This window comes from Cannabis sativa, chromosome 2, assembly GCF_029168945.1.
Source record: "Cannabis sativa cultivar Pink pepper isolate KNU-18-1 chromosome 2, ASM2916894v1, whole genome shotgun sequence".
Classification (NCBI taxonomy): domain Eukaryota; kingdom Viridiplantae; phylum Streptophyta; class Magnoliopsida; order Rosales; family Cannabaceae; genus Cannabis; species Cannabis sativa.
In genome coordinates, this window is record NC_083602.1 from 70155411 (window position 1) to 70168475 (window position 13065).

Below are 13065 nucleotides of genomic sequence, written 5' to 3' on the forward strand. Positions count from 1 at the left end.
GCCCCAACTGCCAGCTTAACAGGCCCTACCCAAGGGTCGAGAAGCAAAAGGTCTTCCAAGGGTAGCACCCGAACGGGAGAGAAGCGCCAAAAGAAGGGGTACACACCCCAATACACCCAATACACAGAGCTCACGGACTCTCAGGAACGTGTATATTTTGCCACAAGGCAGAATACGCACTACCGGAGACCCCAGCCATTGTATAGAGACAGCTCCCGGAGAGATCCGAGTAAAAGGTGCGAGTACCACAACGACATTGGCCACAGCACCAACGAGTGTAAAAATCTCAAAGATGAAATTGAGAATCTGATCCGTTTGGGCCACCTCTATGAGTGGATCAAAAATAGGTTGCCCCACCTTAACCCGGGGCAGATGGCAGGGGGTATGCCTTCGGGAACACCAGGGGGTACAGCAGGAGTATTGCCTCCAGCTGCTCCCGCAGGTGACACCCAGCATATACCCGAACTACCGCCCCGGCCTAATGGACGGGTAGCCATGATCTCCGGAGGTCCCCATATCGGAGGAAACACTCGAAAGGAGCGAAAGAGATATGCCGAGGCCGCAAGACACAGTGAGGTGTGGGAGGTCACTCAACTCCCGGCTCAAAGGCCTCGGCTAATGGACCAACCCATAGCGTTCACGGAAGAAGACGCCAAGACGGTGCGCTTTCCTCATCACGACCCGCTGGTCATAGAGACCCCCATCGCAAATAAAGTGGTGGCTAGGGTCCTGATTGACAATGGAAGTTCCGTGAACTTGCTCTTCAAAGAAGCCTTCTCTGCGATAGGGTTGACCGACCGGGACCTCTCTCCTAGCGGATCGCAGCTCACAGGGTTTAACGGGACAACGCTAATCCCGATGGGAAAAGTCGTGCTCCTGGGTTACCCTGTGCCCGGATACCCCCCAAAGCACGTTCAAGTATTGCACCTTCGTGGTGGTAGACTGTCCAACAGCCTACAACGCAATCTTGGGCCGACCGGCCCTCGTCGACTTTGGTGCAATAACTTCAATCCGACACCTATGCCTAAAATTCCCTACCCAGGAAGCCGGAGTCGGAACGGTGAGGGGAAATCAAGGAGAGGCCAGGCAATGTTACAATGTTGCCACCCACTTGCCAGTACTCATGGTCCGGGGGCCCCCTGACATAGAGAAGGCTGAAGAAGACGAGCTGGATCCTCGCATAGGATCCGAAAGGGTCGTAGAACCAATGGAGGACGTCGAAGAGATACCAGTGTGCAATGACGACTCCACCAAAGTACTCCGGATAGGGAGAAGCCTAGATCCGGAGGAAAAAGATAAAATAATAAAAACACTGAAGGGCGCCATTGACATTTTCGCATGGCGCCAAGAAGACATGACCGGCATCAGCCCTCATGTCATCACCCATGTACTCAATGTCAACCCGGACATGCCCCCTGTACAGCAAAAGAGACGCCCGCTCGACTCGGTGAAAGCCGAGGCCTTAAAGAAAGAGGTGGATAAACTTTTGTCCAATAGCATGATCCGCGACGTATACTATCCGGAATGGCTAGCCAATCCGGTCCTGGTGCCTAAGCCAAACGGGACTTGGCGGGTTTGTATAGATTTCACAGATCTAAACAAAGCCTGCCCAAAGGACTGCTTTCCGCTGCCCAGGATCGACCAGATGGTGGACGCCACGTCCGGGTTTAAACTGCTATCTTTCATGGATGCCTATGCTGGGTACAACCAGATAAAAATGCATACGGCAGACTAGGAGTGCACTAGCTTCAGGACCGATAAGGGGGTATACTGTTACCTAGTCATGCCTTTCGGACTGAAAAACGCCGGAGCAACCTACCAAAGAATGGTTAACCGGATGTTTAAAAGCCTCCTGGGACGAAACATGGAAGTATATGTAGACGACATGCTCGTCAAATCCAAAGCATGCAACAGCCATGCAAGCGACTTAGAGGAATGTTTCGATGTCGTCCGGAGATACGGCATGAAACTCAACCCGAAAAAATGCACCTTCGGGGTCAAATCGGGAAAATTCCTGGGCTTCATAGTCAGCCAAAGGGGGATCGAGGCAAACCCGGAGAAAATCCAAGCTCTCCTGGACATGCCATCCCCCAAGAAACATAAGGACGTGCAAAGTTTGACCGGAAAGGTAGCCGCACTGAGCCGCTTTATCTCACGGTCCACGGACAAGTGCATACCCTTCTTCAACATACTGAAGAAATGCCAAAAGTTCGAATGGACAGATGAATGCGAGGAGGCATTCAAAAGGTTAAAAGACCATATGGCTAAGCCTCCTATCCTGTCAAAACCCGTCCTTGGAGAAGACTTGTTCCTCTACCTGGCCGTCTCCGAGCATGCGGTCAGTGCCGCATTGGTCCGGGAGGAAGGAAAAATTCAGCACCCCGTGTACTATGTTAGCAAACGCATGCTAGGGGCCGAGACAAGGTATCCGGTTATTGAAAAGTTAGTATTCTGCCTCCTGATGGCATCGCGGATGTTGAGACCGTACTTCCAAGCCCATCCGATCAGAATTTTGACCAATCATCCACTCCGGCAAGTTCTCCAAAAACCCGAAGCATCCGGAAGACTCCTCAAGTGGGCAATGGAGCTGAGTCAGTTCGACTTACATTACGTGCCCCGGATTTCCATAAAAGGCCAAGCCTTGGCGGACTTCATCACCGAATGCAATGAAGCCGAGGCAACAGCCAATACACCGGAGCCACCCATCCCCACTTGGAGAGTATTTGTGGATGGAGCTTCTAATGAAAACGGTTCAGGAGCTGGAGTGGCTATGATATCACCTACTGGGTTGCGGCTCCAGGCAGCACTCCGATTCAACTTCATAGCTTCGAATAATGAAGCCGAATATGAGGCCCTGATAGCAGGGCTAAGATTGGCTAAAGCTGTAGGAGCCAAGAGGGTGGAAGTCTACAGCGATTCTCAGCTGGTCGTAAACCAAGTTTCCGGAGAATACCAAACTCGCGGCGAGAGGATGGCCGCGTACGTAACAATAGTTCGAGAACTGCTCCACGAGTTCACGGACTATAAAATAGAAAGGATCCCCCGAGAAAAGAACGCTCACGCGGACTGTCTGGCTAAGTTAGCCTCGGACAGCGAAATCGAAGAGCTGGGGGTAGTACCAGTGGAACGTTTGGCAGAGCCAAGCATCAAAATAAAAGAGACCACACAAACGGTTGGGCAAGAACCCAGCTGGATGGTCCCCATCATAAAATACATAACTACAGGCGAGTTGCCCCAAGAGAGGGCACTGTCTCGAAAGATTCAGTATCAGGCTCATCGTTATGTAATGATGGATCAAATTCTCTACCGAAGAGGACTCAGCATGCCTTATTTAAGGTGTGTATCGGACCCTGAAGCTAGACAAATCATGCTGGAGGTCCATGAAGGGTTCTGTGGAGATCATACGGGAGGACCCAGCCTCTCAAAGAAAATATTGAGGCAGGGATACTTCTGGCCAACAATGAAAAAAGATTGTATAGACTATGTCCAAAAGTGTGACTCGTGCCAAAGGTACGCGAACATACCGAGAGCTCCTCCAAATGAGATCACTCTGATGACCAGCCCCTGGCCCTTCGCGGTCTGGGGCATAGATCTCATCGGGTCTCTACCTACGGGAAAAGGAGGAGTAAAGTATGCAATAGTAGCAGTGGACTACTTCACCAAGTGGACAGAGGCTGAGCCTATGAAGACAATAACCGCTAAGAAGGCGTTGGACTTTGTTATCAAAAACATAGTGTGTCGATACGGCTTGCCTCACAAGATAGTCTCAGACAATGGAAAGCAATTTGATTGCGAGGAATTTACTGACTTCTGCAACCAACACGGAGTAGTGAAAAGCTTCTCCGCGGTAGCCCGGCCTCAGACAAACGGCCAGGCGGAAGCAGTCAATAAAATCCTAAAGGTCACCTTGAAAAAGAAGCTGCTGGCCTGTAAAAATAACTGGCCTGAAGAATTGCCAAGGGTATTGTGGGCCTACCGGACGACCCCCAGAACCACAACCGGTCACTCGCCATTCTCAATGGCGTACGGTTGTGAAGCAATGGTCCCGGTGGAAACATTATTCCCATCCCACAGGAGGACGACTTACGATCCGGCCACCAATCAGGCCCTGCTCCAAGAAGCTCTGGATCAAGTCGAAGAACTCCGGGATGAGTCCCAAATACGTATGGCCGCTTATCAAAAGAAGGTGACCAAGTATTTTAACTCCAAGGTTAAAAACAGAAAATTCGCTATTGGGGATATGGTCCTAAGAAGGGTCTTCCCAGCCACCCAAGAACCCGGAGTGGGGGTACTTGGACCAAATTGGGAAGGACCATATGAAATCGAGGACGAAATCGGTTCTGGCACTTACAAACTGAAAAGAATGGACGGAACTACTGTCCCAAGAGCCTGGAATGCCGATCACCTCAGAAAATATTACCAGTAGCGAATTAAACTTAGATTTTGTTCAAAGGGTTTGTACCGTCCAAATGTGTGCCTCCTCTATATTAAATAAAAACTGAGTGCCTTAAAAACAAAGTTTCTATGCCACTCAGGGGGGTACTAGGGTATACCGCACGGACAAACACAAACAAGCTAAGTAAAATATCCTGACCCAAAGGGCAGGTCAAGCTAAGTAAAATATCCTGACCCAAAGGGCAGGTCAAGCTAAGTAAAATATCCTGACCCAAAGGGCAGGTCAAGCTAAGTAAAATATCCTGACCCAAAGGGCAGGTCAAGCTAAGTAAAATATCCTGACCCAAAGGGCAGGTCAAGCTAAGTAAAATATCCTGACCCAAAGGGCAGGTCAAAAAACATGCGCAAAAATAAAGAGCGTAAGTATGAAAACCCTGAGCCAAAGGACAGGTTGAAATATATAAGTGTGAAAAAAGATCGCATATATATATAAATATAAAAATATATATATATATCCTAGCCCGAAGGGTAGGTCATACACACATAAATGGCCCGGGGACAGGCCTTAAATTGTCTCCCCTTCAAATAAAAGCTGCCGCCTGTATGTAAATTGTTCTAAGGCAGCAGCAAGTATGTACAAACAAAAAAAAAAAAAGAAGAAGAGTTATAAAAAGAACGGGTAAAATCTGGGTCAATAATGTGGCAGCTCAGTCAGCCCGCGGAGGAAGACGAGGTCCGATCCGTGCCTCAAGCTCAGCATCAAGCCTTTTCTTCTTTTCCCGAAATTTGGCAATCATGTCCTCGGGTTTGGGATAAAAAGTAAGCTTGATACTCTGATCATTGGTGGCCCAAGCCATGTAGACACCATCATCAAAGCGCTTCGGGCACCGGGCGCAGGAGACAGGAGAAAGGAGCTCGGCCCTCTTGGCCTTCCTGATAGACTGATCCTTGTAGTCCCGAAGCTCCTTCAACTCCGCGGCTAGAGCGGCCTTGGATTCGATATCCGACTGGTGAGTCTCCTCTAGAGACCTCACCTTGGCGGCCATTTCATCCAAAGCCTCCCTGGCCTCCCGAAGATCTCGCCTAGCCTTCTCGGCAGCCTCGGTTTGAGCCCTTAGCTCCTCCTGATGATGGGCCTCCATCCTGCCTCTCCGCTGGGCCTCGGCCTGGATCATGTCCTCCGCCTGAGCCTCCCTCCGGATGGCCTCCTCCTCCTTAGCCTTGGCCTTCTCTTCCTTGGCCTTGGCCGCTGCTTCCTGGCGCTCGGCAGCCTCCTGGTAGATCTGCCTCTCCGCTGTAAGGTCTTGGAGGACCTTCTTGACGTCGTTCATGTCCCCAAAATCGGACAGAGCGAAGCCATGGTTTATAATGTTCTTGGAGAGGCGACCAGCCTCAGCTGCAAGCTGAACCATAACGGGGTATAAGGAAAAATTTCTCAAAGGAAGAAAACAAAATACAAACACCAAAAAGGAAACGCAAGAAATTGCAAAGTACTTACCACTGTGAGGGAATGGCTGAGGTCCTGGACCTGGAAGATGGAGTTCAGGGAAGCGCAAGTGGCAAACCGCTTGGGCGCACAGCGTGTAAGCTGAGAAGCGAACTCACCGGTCATTTCCGCGGCAAAGGGAGCCAAAGTGGGCCCTAAGAGGGGACGGAACCAGTCTGCTAAAGGATCCAGGTTGAGGTTCCACGGATCATGATAGTCCGGATGGCTGATGCTCGCCTCAACCTCCGCTCGCAGAATCCTCCTAAGGGCCTCCACCTCGGCATATCCCCGGGAGTACTCGTCCATAGCGTAGTTGTGTTTGGCTATGCGAAGCTCCTGCCTTGCCTCATCCCCCGGAATCGGGGTAAGCTCAATGTGAGGAGGAGCAGGATTTTCCTCCATCGGAGAAACCCCGCCGTCTAGGCCATGAGCGGGAGTGTCGGCCCTCCGAGGCCTCTTCGGCTCATCCTGGGCAATCATCTTGCCCTTACGCTTGCGAATCAGAGCCACTTCAGGCTCCTCCTCGTCCTCTTCTGCTACAACTGGAAGGGCTTGAGGCTCTCCAGCATCCTCGGCGGCTTCCTCCGAGAAGTCCCACCCTCTCCCCTGGCCTTCTCCCGGAAGCACCTCCTCGTCATCCACTAAGTCAATGGTTTCGGGAGGGGCGCCGGAAGAAACCTTCAAGGAAGGGGCCGGGGGAGAGGGGGTGAAAGCCGGAGGAGCCACCGGAGTATGGACCCCGGCAAGCTGTTCCAGGATGGCATCCATGGAGGTACCTGTTCCAATAAAATAAGCAAGTGTTAGAAGTTCGTGAGAAACTGCTTACGAAAGGTGCAGCAAATAAACTACTCCTACCCGGACTTCCTAATTCGGCCCTAGCAAAGTCCCGAACTTTAATGCTGGCAGTATCATCTCCAAGATAACTGTCCGAGGGCCGAAACCAGCTGGACGCTATGTAAGCCGACGGACCTAAGGGAATAGGTTCCGGAGGGCCGGGACCCATCCGGGACCGACCTAGGTAATCTCCTAAGTTTGTAAAATAAAATTCCTTCAAATGATCCCCCCACCGGGTCGACGGCATCTTAAACCTACGGAGACGCTCGTCGAACCCTATGGGCCTACGACTGGTATATTCATCAACGGAAGGGACATAGTGAATTATCAAGGGAGACTTACCACCAGCACCGGAAGTGCTAGCACCGGGAGCACCCGAGTTTGGTTCGGGGGCTGAAGGCTGAGGCCGGGAAGTCTGGTTCTCAGAAGAACCTTCAAGACGAAGGGGCCCCCCGGCGGAAGGACCCCCAATCTCTTCTTGAAGTATCTTGTCAAAAAATTTAGCTTCGGACTTCCCGCCAATGGCTTGGCTCCTTCGCACCACCAGACTCCCCACGCGAAGCCCTCTCCCAGAGGCAGCCTGGGCCTTAGAATACGCCTTCTCCTGGGCCTTCCGGTAGAGATAGTCTTGGTACTTCTTCTCTGCCGTAGCAATGAGCTCGTCCTGGAAGGCCTTCTCCGCAACCGGCGCCCTCACGTTAGGGCAGATGACCTTGGAGAGGTTGGAGTCATCCACCGATTGATGAGAAAGGATAAGTTTAGCCTTTCTACAATTCTCCGTGGTGACCAGGCCCCCGACATCAAGATCGGCGTGGTCATAGGAGGCGAAGGCTTGGGCCCTTCGAAGGAAAGCCTGAGTAGTGAGCGTCCGCTGGTAAGGTGGGATCCGCACCCACTCAGTGAGAAGCTCCGGGTGGTCCACGGCCCTGAACCCGGACGAGAAGAAAAATCGGTGGCGGTACTCTTTAACATGAGTCTGCCTGTTATATGGAACCGTCCCCTCGTTGGCAGGGTGGATCCGGAACCCATAAAAACCATCCTTAAGTTTGTCCCCTTTCTTGGGGACGGATACAAGTTCATAAAAATATAAAATTTCCGCCGGGCTGGGAGCCCCCCAGCCGCGGGCGGCGTAAAAAATAAATAAGCCTGAAAGCAGGCGGTAAGCTTGAGGAATAAGTTGGTATGGCGCAAGGCCGACAAATACAAGAAAATTAACAAAATAATCCTGGAGCGGGAGCATGGCACCGGCCATCAAATGGGTCTGACTCCAAGCCCCGAAGCCGTCATAGTTGTGATTAGGCGTCTCCGAGTCGCGAGGAGGCCGGTGGAAGGTCCCTGAGGTAGAGGGTTTGATCCCAGCCACATTAATGATGTTCTCCAGCTGGTGAGGGCAAGTTAGGGTCGATCGAAGCTCGGCCGCTTCCCAACCAGTGGCACGGGACTTGTACCCTTCCTGGGCAACAGGTCCCAGAGAAACCTCCTCCAGGGTGGCTATGTTTTTCCCTCTCTTCTTCGAAGATTTCGAGCCAGAAGCAGACATTTTATGTTCTGAGAAAAACAAAAAGAAAAAACCCAGCAGTTAGGCCCCATACCAAACCCTAAATCAGAAAAAAAAAAAGGGAGTGGGGGTCCCCTAACCGCTGGAAAGAGGCCCCCTCCGGACACATGTCGCCTGGGAAACTCAAGAGAGAATCCCTGAACAAGTGTCGGGTGCAGTAAAATCGCAGAAAAGTGGTTTTGGAAAAAGGAAAAGAAAAGAGAAAAGTCTTCCTATGCCCTAAGCAAGTGCTAATCGAAGAACACATGGCCTTCTTCAAGCAAAGCTATACGCCTGCAACAGAGGCATTACGACGGCGACTCTACAACTAACACAGTAAACATAAAGCAGAACTCGAAGAACTCAAACACTCACACACCCGGAAATCTCCAAGTGCGAACCCAGAAAACAAACAAAGTAAATGTAAGCATGTTATTATCTAAAGATGCAAAAAACTTACAGTTGATTGTTGAACTGGGGGTACTGGGAATGGTTGAGTGAGAGTTGAGAGGCACTGGCAAAACCGAACACTGGAAAATTAAAAGAAGTGTTTAAGTGTTAAGGCAGTCTGTGCTACTTCGAGAAATTTTCTCTCTGAGGAATTCGAGCAGAAATGGCAAGGAATGGAAAGTAACCGAAATGAAGGAAAGGTGGTGGCTTTTATAGGCAAAAGTGCATGAGGAACGGGCGTCTTCACCTACCAATCGTACGGCGGGGGAAACGCACGATTCGAATTCCCAAAAGTTCAACGGGCTAGATCAATCTACCATTAAGGCGGTGGAAACGTTTGAGTATCCGTCTGACACCATCAATGCGCCGCATCAATCATGGGGCGTGAAACGAATCGACCTCTGCAAAAGTGAATCACCGCATTTAATGCCATTATTAGGCACACCTTCACGCGCCCCCAAGTCGTATCATAAGACTGAGGAGGCGGCTGGAAACATTCCTGCGAACAAGCATATTGTCGCATTAAATAACATCATTTAATGTGCCTCCACGCGCTCGAGGCTCGAGCTAGGGAAACGAGGGGCCAACTGGAGACACTTGAACAAGCCTTGGTTTATTTTCACTAAGTAAACAAGGCTTGGGGGTAAATGTTGCTCCTAAATTCGCCCAATATACGTGGACCAGTCAAGAGGGAACACGTGGATCAGATAACTTGGAAAGATTTGCTAAGTCTTTTTTATGCCACCAGGAAGCGCTATTGACATGGGTCCCGGAGGAGACACCCGGAGTATAAGCTACTTCCGGAAGTTAGTATAGCGTGAAGGCTCTCCGGGATGTGTCAGGTCTCTCCCGAGAAATCAAGTCGCATTTAATGCTGCATGGGAGGAAGCGTGTTGGGACTGTAACACGCAATAAAGTCTGATGGCACAACCCCCAAACAGCAGCGCTACAGTAATGATCATTTAAGTCTAGCGACGGCTACTCTGCGAAGAGTCACGTCAATCATAAGACAAAAAGGACATTCTCCATAAAAACCCTACAGCACCTAGGGATTTGACCATGCATCACCCATGGTATATTCATCGGAAATGCCCAACTTTATGGATACTTACAGATACATGTGTAAGAACAATTCTAGGGATTACCCCGCCAAAACACTATAAATACCCCCTCAAAGCTCATTTAATGGGGTCGGAGAATCTTGGTTGCAAAAGAGCAAGAAGAGAAAAACTCACCAAGAACATTCTCTGTGTTTAAGGGAAAAAACATTCTCTCAAGTGTAAAATCTGTATTAAATACATCCATTAATGACAGTGGCTCGTGGACTAAGGCTCATTAACGCCCCAACCACGTAAAAAGTCTTCATCTCGCTTTCTTACAGCTTATTATTAAAATATATTTCAATAGTTGCCGAAAACCTCGGTCAACAGGTATTCTTACACCTTGGAAAAGTATTATGTCCTTTCCAGGACATTGGCAAAGTTTACCAGTATCGGATGTATGGAGTAATATCTATTAGATATATTAAAACTTACCGTAATATCTATTCAATTCAATATCACCTGTTGATCCTAGATCAAATGATCTTAATCCTGATATGGTTAGGTTCAATCTCAAGAGTGTTATCCGTGTTCTTTGATTTGTTAGTTAAGCCTACTTTTGGGTCAGGGTGATACGTACATTTTGGGAACACGGTAGTGCAATTGAGTGGGAGCGCTAACATAAATATGGAATCTATAGCTTCTATTTGGCAAATAGAAAGTAAAGGACGATTTCCTTCGAGCTTAACCAAACGAAGATAAATGGTGGAGATCTCATTTCACTTAGCTGAAATATCATTTATACAGGGTTAAGTGTTTTAAGGATAAAATACATTGAAGGTGTAGCGGTAACAGTAGTGCCTTTTCAGTGTAAATCATCTATATAGAGGATCATTGATCACATTAGGGTTATAACAATGGATAACTAATGACGTGTCTATATCATGGAACATATAGAGTGTTCTATATGACTGAGAGTGCAATTTCAAGTTCTAAGTGTGGATTCAATGAGGAATTAATAAGTTAGGGAATTTGCTTGGTAAATTCGGTTCGACTTATTGGAAGCTCGGTTATATAGACCCATGGTCCCCATACTAGTTGAGACCATACTGCTTGTAAGACTCAGTTAATTGATTTTAATTAATCAATTAAAATTCTAAAGTTAGACTATGTCTACTTTGTGAATTTTCACTAAGCAAGGGTAAAAACAGAAAATAGAGAGTTTAAAGGGTATATTTATTAATTGAGAAACTTTGATTATTTTTTATAAATAAATTCAATAAATGACAATATATTATTTAATAATTAATTATAGTTATTAAATAATTAGATTTGACATTTATGTAGTTGAAAGAGAGAATTGACAATCTTTGAGAAAATGGGAAACTAGAAATGATGAAATAGGAAAGTTGGAAAAGTGGAAGGCTTGTGTTTCCTCAATACACGGCCCGCCACCTTTACCCCGATTTCTCATTTTATTTTTCATTTTTAAATGCCAAATAATTCAACTTTAACCCTATGTGGTATTCTATAAATTGAAGGTAAAGGCTTCAGGTTTGACAGACACTTTACTGAATATTCTCTCAAACACTATGAAACGGGCACTCTCTTTCTCTTTCTTTCTTCTCTGTTTTCGAATTACCTTTGAGTGATGAGTATTGCCCACACACATTAAGTGGTATCTCAATCATAGTATGTAAGACTATGGAAATTCTGCATCAAAGAAGGAGAAAAGAAGATCCAGATTCAGATCTTGATTATGCTCTGCTACAGAAAGGAATCAAGGGCTAGAGATCTGAATGGAAGAAGTCATAATATTCCGTTGCACCCACTGTAAGGTTTTCTAACTTTATATGTGTTTATTTTCATTATTTTAGAATTCATATTAGGTTGTTAATCCAACATACTTGGTAGTAAATCTAGATCCTGGTAAAATAATTCCAACAACTGGCACCAGAGCCATGGTAATGATTTACTTTCATGTAATCTGAATTAAAACGATGATTTATATGTTTTTGTGTTGATTTGGATGGTTTCATGTGGTTTATGTGTTAGTTGATGAATGTATATGTTGTACAGTACCTTTTTCCATGAAAAATATTTTTTTTTTTGATTTTTGAAAATACTTTATTTGGATTCCTTGTGAAAAATTAAGCAATTTTTTTTTACGGAACTCGATTCCGATAAAAATTGAAAAAGTTAGGAAAATCGAGATTTTGGGTATGCATGGTGCTCAATCGCGCGCGCATGAAGGCTGCGTGCGGCCTGTTGCACGCCCATTCTTGGGCAGTTTCCCAAAAGTTGCGATTTTTGGGGCTTTTCCCCAAAAATCCAATTTTTTCATGGGATTGTTTCCCAAAATTCATTTTTGTTTTTTTTTTTAAATATGTCTAAATTGAAATATTTCCAATTTTAAATATTTTCAATTTAGAATTTTTCCAATTTTAAATATTTCCTTTTTGGAATATTTCCTATTATGGTCAGATTTAAAAATTTGTTAACGTCTTTAATATTTATTTGTTATTTAATTATAAGATTAGATATTTTGATATTTAATATATTTTAAATTTAAAGATATCTTTGTCTTTTTATTTAAAATATAATATTAAAATTATCTTATATGACAAATTAAATAATGAATAAATTTGAAATTAACATAGATATTTTTATAGATATACTTACCATAATGTTTTTCAAATTCAAAAATTTGTTATTTTGTTAAATATTTAATTATTTATAAATTATAAGTTTAAAAATGATATTTTTTCTATATATATATATCATTTTTTCCTTATTAGAAATTTATAAATCATATCTTAAATATTTAAATAACTTAGATATTTTTGTAGAGATTTGAATATTGCTTAATTTGAGATATTTTGACATATAATTATGGTAATTATTATTCATTTATTATTTTATTCCTAAAATAATAATTATCTAACCAAATCTATATTAAAATTGGTTTATTTTATTAAATTATAAGATCTGAAAGTGATATTGAAGATTCTTTCTTTTCAAATCATTGATCTTATTACATATTTAATTTAATTTAATTCAAATAAACCTAGATATTTTAAAATTAGTTTCCTTTATTTTGTTAGTTTAAGAATAATAATTTAATTATATTAATATCTTATTTCACATCTGTTACATGGACAATGTTTGTTTATTTTATATTGTTTATTCAAAAACTTTTTTTAGCAAACCTATTATTTATCTGATCTAAATTGCTATGATTAACTTGTTGACAGATCCAATGATCTGATTTTAATCATAGTCTAATTGACGATAGATCTTATAAATAATTTGTAACAGGTAAA